Source organism: Panicum virgatum, chromosome 5N, assembly GCF_016808335.1.
Source record: "Panicum virgatum strain AP13 chromosome 5N, P.virgatum_v5, whole genome shotgun sequence".
NCBI lineage: Eukaryota > Viridiplantae > Streptophyta > Magnoliopsida > Poales > Poaceae > Panicum > Panicum virgatum.
Genome location: NC_053149.1, coordinates 24,095,560 through 24,104,132, shown reverse-complemented (window position 1 = coordinate 24,104,132; position 8,573 = coordinate 24,095,560).

The following is an 8,573-nucleotide window of genomic DNA, read 5'->3' as shown; positions in this document are numbered from 1 at the left end:
CAATTGTGTCATCAGGATATGACAGTTATGAGATTTTAAATTTGTGAATTTTTTCCTTCATGTTTAATCTTCCTTGTATATTTGATGAGTACCCGAACGGTACTTTTATATTGTTCAAGCAATCAAACATGCTTTGCTTCTCCTCTTTACTGAGAGTGTAGCTAGCAGGACGTAAGTAGTGTTGTCCCTTCTCTCTCTTCTCAGGTTGAAGATCTTCTCGTTGTTTTATTTCTTTCAGGTCGCGAGTGTATCTTTTCCCTGACCATAAGTACCAAGGAAACCTAGTACATTCACGCAAAGATTCTTTGTCAGGTGCATGACGTCAATTGTGTTGCGGACCTCCAAGACTTCCCAATAAGGTAGTTCCCACAATATAGACTTCTTCTTCCACATCGGTGCATGGCCGTTTTCATCATTCGGAACTGGTTGGTTGTCGCGACCCTTTCCGAACACTACATGAACATCCTTTATCATCGAGAAAACACGCTTTCCGTCACGGAACATAGGCTTAGCATAAGTTTCCGGTTCCCCTTTGAAATGTTTCCCTTTTCTTCTCAAGGGTTGTTTGAGGGGCAGAAATCGACGATGGCCCACATAGACGACCTTCCAAGAATTTTTTAGGTACAAGCTGTCGGTTTCATCTAAGCAATGGATGCAGACCTGATATCCCTTGTTCGACTGTCCGGACAGGTTGCTAAGTGCAGGCCAATCGTTGATGGTTACGAAAAGCAAAGCTCGGAGGTCGAAATTCTCTTGTTTGTACTCGTCCCACACACGTACACCTTCTGGCTTCCACAACAATAAAAGCTCATCAACCAACGGTCTTAGGTACAAATCAATATCATTGCCAGGTTGTTTAGGGCCTTGGATAAGCGCCGGCATCAATATATACTTTCTCTTCATGCATAGCCAAGAAGGAAGGTTAAACATACAAAGGGTCACAGGCCATGTACTGTGACTGCTCCCCCACTCACCGAATGGATTCATTCCATCTGTACTTAAACCAAATCTTATGTTCCTTGGGACGCTGTCAAAATCTGGGAATTGTCTATCCACGTTTCTCCACTGAGACCCATCTGCAGGGTGTCTCATCAGCTGATCTTGCTTACGCTCTTCTTTGTGCCACCGCATCAACTTAGCGTTTGTTTTGTTTCTGAACAAGCGCTTCAAGCATGGTATTATCGGGAAATACCACATCACCTTAGCTGGTACTTTTTTCCTTGCGGGCTCACCGTTGACATCACCAGGATCATTTTTGCCTGATCTTATACCGCTTTGCGTCATGGACAGGACATGCATCCAGTTCATCGTATTCACCGCGATAGAGGATACAATCATTAGGACATGCGTGAATCTTTTGTACGTCCAACCCAAGAGGGCAAACAACCTTTTTGGCTTTGTAAGTTGTCAGGGGCAGTTCGTTCCCCTTTGGAAGCATCTTCTTCACAAGTCCTAGTAGCTCCTCAAATCCCTTATCGGAAACACCATTGGCTGCCTTCCACTGCAGCATTTCCAGTGTGGTAACCAATTTTTTTAACCCCTGCTTGCAATCTGGATACAACATTTTCCTGTGATCCTCCAATATCTTCTCAAACTTCTTTGACTCCTTCAAAGTTTCAGCGTCTCTGTGTGCATCTACTAAAACCTGACCTAGTTCGTCAGGTGGTTGTTGTTCTTCTGCAGCATTTGCTTCTGCCTCATGCATTGGTTCATCTTCAAAGGCACACGCTTCATACAAGGGAGCCCAGTCTGGGCTATTATCATCATCATTATCTTCTTTATTGTCTTTCATCGAAACTCCAGGTTCACCGTGCTTGATCCAAAGAGTATAGTTATCCATGAAACCTTTTTCAAAAAGGTGGACATGTAGAGTATGTCTTTTTGAGAACTCCTTTTGATTTCTGCAAATGCGGCATGGACAGAACATGAAACCTTTCGACGACTTGTGGGCCTCAGCAGCATCGAGGAAAGTTTAAAGACCGTTAATCCACGCCATTGTGCAATGATGGCCGTACATCCATTGTCGATCCATCTACAAATAATATATTCTCGTTGGATAAGCAATTTCATTCAGTGGAAAAGAACTTCACAATTTTGTAATAACAAATATTTTCATTACATCCAACACATTTTATTCAACAACACATACATAGATTGCATTCGAAAACTAACACAAACATCCCAAAAACAAACATGCAACTTAAAAATTCGCACAACAACATATAGGTTTTCAATCGTCCTTGCGTGGGAACGCTGAATGCTCTGACGGATTTCTAGCTGGCCCAGAAGAAGATGGCGGAGCTGGAACCTCCCGATTTGGTGGTGAGGAACCGTAACGCCGCAACAAATCCTCAAGATCAAACGGGTATTCCTCGCCCCTTGCCACACATTCTCTATATATTTTTTTCTAAATAACGGAGCGCTGCCCTATGAAAAGAGGTAGGTTTCTTGCACCGACGACCTACTGAAGTTGTGTCCTTCTCTCCAGAAGGACAACGATCACCCCCATCGGCGCCACTCCCTCCAGCTGCTGAAGCCATATTTTACTGGAAAACACTATTATTTTTCACAATATTATAAATTCTTACAATTACAATAAAATCTGAATAAATTAATTAAAATATATCACATTAATTTGCAAATTGATTGAAAAAACTCTTACAATTACAATGCAAATATTAATTACTATTACAATTACAATGTCACACTTGCTGGTAAGTGTCTATAATCTCACAATTACAATACATCAATAAAATAATAATTACAATAAAATAAAATAATAATTTGCTCTCACAATTACAATTAAAGTGTACTCTTGTTACCACCAAGTCTGAAATGTAATCAAATTAGAGTTGCTATTGAGGCATTAGTCATCATTGTGTGCCGTGTTATGTCACAGCTCTGTGTAAGCCCTTATTCTTCTTCGGTCATGACCTCACCCCTATCTACATAATGAAGGGTCTAGAAAGAACTGTGACGGAGCAAGCACAATGTGACTAATGCCCCAATAGCAACACTACTTCATTTTTATTTCACACTTGCTGGTAAGTGTCTATGAACTAAAATACAAAATCACATTAATTCTCAATCAAAAAAACTTGAATAAATTAATTAAAATAAATATCTAATTAATTGAAATAAATATCTAATTAATTGAAGTGCTGGTGATGCAACCAGCCGATTCGCGACGTCCATATAGCGCATAGTGTATCCCCGAAAGATAGCGTCATCACTGTTGGATGGAGATTAACGACGTATACTTATTTCGAAATAAATTTTTTTAGCTTCTAGATGGTTTCAATGTGAGCCTGAATAAATACATTACTAGAGTGTCAAAATAATCAATTCATAATAAAAAAATCTATTATAATTCTTTCATTAATGCATTATAAAAAAATTAACTATCCACATTATGGTCATATCTACTATAATCACATGCTTTGTCTACATTCATTCTAAAAATTTCTACTATCAACATGCTCATCTAAATCTAAAAATAAAAAATGTGCTACGGTCATTTCTAATATATAGAAAATGATTGAAAAATATGTCTATAAATTTTCCATATTCAACCTAGCCAATAAACCTACTCCCACATTCAAGTCGTCGGTTCTATATATCTCAAATCATTGCATAAATCAAAGAAATCATGCTCATCCTCACTATTTCCAAAAGTCACAAATTTCTCTAACTATAGAGCATAAAACGAAGAATAAAGACTATCAATGAAGAGAGAATGAAGTTGCAAACCTTTGGCGCACTTGGATGACTAGAACACTCACTAAAACTAGAACAAATGGCGGCAACTCTCTAAGAGGAAGAACAACCCCGAGCTCGAGCTTCTCAGGTGAAATGGCACTGGCTCGGGCTCGGGAAGGAAGAATGCGCCAATTTATAGTGGGCGCATTAGTACCGGCTGGTGGCTCGAGCCGGTACTAACGCGCCACATTTAGTACCGGCTGGAGCCCTCAGCCGGTACTAAGTTTCCTGGCGGCTATTTAGTACCGGTTGGTGGCTCTAGCCGATACTAAATTGTCACTAGCTGTTGCAGGCGGAGGTCAGAGCCTGTCGGTGGCGCATTTTAGTGTCGTCTGGAGCCACCAGCCGGTACTAATAGGCTCCCAGGGCCACTGTTCCTTTGGCTCGATACTAAATTTTGCACGTTAGTACCGGCCAAAGCCGTGACCGGTACTAACGGCCGCGGACGAATGCGTGTTTTTCCAGTAGTGAATGGTAATTGGGCCGAAATCATCTAAAATCGCTTTCAGGTGATGGCATCGCGCGAGCGATATATAGCTCATGCGGTCGCCTCGTACCCTTTCAGTGATGAGGCGGCAGGTGCTACGTGAGGAAAGGGGCGAGTGGATCGCCGTGTCCTTGATTTCGTACTGGGACACGAATGACGGACTACGCGAAAGGCAAAGCCTCTGAGCTGCTGCTCCTGTCGACGCGTGGACCAAAGCAAGACTGATCAGGTCGTTTTGTTGCATCAAGCATATGGGATGGCAGGATATCTGCCACGCTAATAGGATGTACACACGGCAGGGAGAAACGGGTCTAACGGTCAGATTCACCGTGAGACTAGGGATTTCTTCGACCATAAGGAGGTACTCCCTCCGTCTCACAATATTTGCACGTCTAAGTTAATGAGACTGTGTTTAGATGCAAAAACACAAAACGCAAAAATTTTATAAATCGCTTGCATGGTGTACTAAATATAGTCAAAAAATAAATCACATTACACAAATGGATTGTAAATCGCGAGACAAATCTAATGAGTCTAATTAGAATGTAATTAGATATTAAATTGCTACAGTAATACTCTAATAGCAGCTTCGCATTTTTATGTCAACAACAGTGGCGGTTCCAGGCTTCCAGCTACTAGTACTCTTCAGGGTTTTTTTTTCCCAACCGGTCCGATGAAACTGCCGCCCTCCGGTAGCAGTTTACCGGACCGGTTTGACCGGTTACCGATTAAAACCGGTCAAATTCAAAATCAAATTCAAAATCGCATGTTCAACCGGTTCCGATCGACTTATCGACCGGTTTACTGGTCCAGTTTGACCGGTTACCGGTCGGTTTGAGTGGTAACCGGCCAAATTCAATTTTTTTTTCTTTTTTGGTTTAAATTCAAATGCCCACAAAGTATACTAAATGAATGTTTATATAACATGTTTTAGTCTAAATGAACCCTCAAACCCTCTTTTGTACTACTTTTACATTGTATTTGTATACTTTTGTATGCCCATTTTTTTTGTTTAATTTCACATGCCCGCAAAGTATACTAAATGAACGAATATTTGAAAAAATTTGACACCATTAGATTCGTCGCAACTTGAAGTATTTTAGGAATTTTTTGGGAATTTTTCATTTTTTGGAATTCAAATTTGAATTTTGAATTTGGGCCGGTTTGGTACCGGCCGGAACCGGAACCGGTCCGGACCAGTTTGACAGGTATTTTTAACCCTGGTACTCTTGCACTGTTATGCTTCATATGCCATCTCGCCACTTTATTTTGGGACTTTTTTTAAAGAAATTGCAAAGATCCAATTAAATTGGAATAGATGAGTACATATGCTTTGGGTTCGCTTTCGGTAGACTTGTTGCTCTGTATCTGACCTTTCTGTAGCTTGAAACTGGATTCAAGGGCTAAATTTTAGACCATGTCACATTAAAAATAATTTTGATATTTAGGAGTATTAATGAGGTCTAATTACAAAACTAATTGTAGAATTTCGATGCTAAACTGCGAGACAAATTTAATGAGGTATATTAATCCATAATTAGTGGATGGTTACTGTAGCATCACAGTAGTAAAATTATTGATTAATTAGACTTATTAGATTCGTCTCGCAACTTAACACCTAACTTTGCAAAAAAAAATTATAAACAAATCTTGTTTGGTACTCCTAAATAGTAAAATAGTCTTAAAAAAATTACACAGGACCGAAAAATTAGCTGTGTCAACTTAGCACCTATCTTTGCAAAAAATTTATAAACAGATCTTGTTTGGTACTCCTAAATAGTAAAATAGTCTGAAAAAAATTACGCAGGAAAAATTAGCTGTGTCAGCATTGAGCAAGCAGACGAAATGGCACTGTGTGGAAGTCTGTAGTTCAGGCCCATCACTCAATTTTACTATTGATAAAGAAAATGCAGAGGCCCGAAGATGGGCTGCAGGTCGCTGACAGGAGTTCGATGGCAGAGAGTCTGGTAGTAGCAGAGGTCAGAAATTGATGGATCGATGTAATTGGCGTCGCAGCCGAGAAGGATTCGCAGAAGCATTGGAAGAGCGAAGGATCGCTGCAGCTTCCGGAAACGGATCGTGTTCGTTTGTGCCTGCCTTGATCGGATCATCATCAGGGTCCAGAGCATGGCGGAAAGAATAATCGCATGGCAAAAATGGCCGCGCGAAAGAGGCCGGCCGTGAACCGGATTCGCTGGGCGCGAATGGAACGACCAAGCGGCTTTTTTTGATGGGGACTATTGTGTTTTCCTCGATCTACTGCTTACTCCATTTCACAGTCGGGCAAAATAAAAAAAGAGTATGTTCCTCGCAAAAAAAAGAGTATGTTGCCTTTTCATAAAAGCAAAAGGAGTTCATTGCCGCAGCACGTGGAGAAAGAGATGGCAGTAGCCGATGATAAAGGATGCGTGTGTGGCTCTGGGAAGAGAGAAGAATGAGCTCAGAAACGAACACGCCTTGCTCGACGACATGGACCGTCGATCCGCTTGGAGAAAGGGATGTGCCCAGCCCAGTTGTCCGGCCCAGGCGGCCGCTGCTGATGCTGATGTTGCAGGTGTGGAGGTCAGCTGGAACCAATCGATCGAGCCACTAGCAGGCAGCAGCATAATTAAAAATAGGGACCTAACGTACGAATTAACAACGCGCTGCAGGTTGCGCAGCGACCGAGCAATGATCAGCGGCAGGTTTTTCCACTCTTCCTTTATCGTCTCCACCTCTCTCTTTTTTTCGCGACCCTGAACATATTTTTGTCATCTCCACCTCTCATGGCAGAATTAATATTGATATATACTCCCTCCGTTCTAAATTATAGATCGTTTGACTTTTTGACACTAAGTTTGACCACTCGTCTTATTCAAAAAATTTATGAAAACATAGTCAAATTTAACTCATTCTTAAAAAACTTGTATTGATGAAGTAAGTCACAATAAAAGAATTGATATTTTGTACAAATTTTTGAATAAGACGAATTGTCAAATTTGGGATAAAAAAAACCAAACGACTTATAATTAGAAACAGAGGGAGTACTAACTAACGTTAGTCTGGAGCAGTTGCGTGGAGGCTAAACGAATAATGAAGAGGACGTACGTTGCATGGTGGATCCCAGCTAATAAGGTCGGGTCGGCGATCGAACCGATCAACCGAAGCCGACGACGGAGGCAGGGCCAGGACAGATAAGTCGAAAAGGACTCTTTAGGTTTTGACTAAATCTTTGTTTAGATGTGTAAAAGGGAAACTGTGAAGTACTGTAGTACTTTTGTTTGTATTTGGTAATTATTATCCGATTATGGGTTAACTAGGTTTAAAAAATTCATCTTGCAAATTATAGACAAACTGTATAATTAATTATTTTGTTTATCTACATTTAATATTTCATACATGCGTTTAAAGATTCGATGTGACGGAAAATCTTGTAAAATTTTGAAATTTTGAAGCCAACTAAACAAGGGCTAATGTCTGGTGATGGGTTCCCGACTCGGACGACGCGCAAAGAGACGCAGCTCCCAGCAGCAGCAGCTTCCCAACGGCTGGCCGGCTGCGGCCACACGCATAGGCCGCATACATAGCTGACCTCCGTCCTTCGTCGTAGGCCGGCCGCCTCTTAGCCTCTCCGTCGTAGCGCTCGCACCAACCTTTTCATGCCGCCATTTATTGTCACCACAAAAAATTACCCGGCTGCAATGCAACTCCAAGTATACGTACGAATTAACAACGGATTCGCTCCATGCCGCCATTTATCGTCCATGCTGCGGGCGATCAGGCGGCTAGCGTGCAAAAATCTTAGTAAATAACTTAGGCCCTGTTCGGCTGGACATTTTAGCTGATTTTTTGGCTGGACTGATGACCGTTACACAGTGATGGCTTGTTACCGTTGTCTCTCGTATCTACCATAGCTATGGCTGATCAGCCAACCGAACTGGCTGTTAATATTCCGGTTCATGGCTGGGGACCGCCGGATTGAACACAGCAACGTGAAGAAAGTTTGGTGCAACTTGGCGACTTTTCGGAATGGACCAAAATGTCAACTGTTTTTCGTGTGTCTAGGTGATGAGCAAGTATATATATTGTGGGAATTGACTTTAATTTGCCTCTGGATGCACAAGTCGTCGTCGACGCGGCACATGCATATGCATATGTATTATGCATGCCAGCTAGTTACCTGCTCATCACTTGCTCGCTAGTTGTTACGGTCAAACGCCGTACGCGCACAACCACCAATTGGTACATATGGGACATGAAGCTATAGCTTGATGAGAGTTTGATGCCATTTCGCACTGGAGAGACTAGTAGTGGCAGCCGGTTTACGGGCGCAAAACGGACGGTAGTG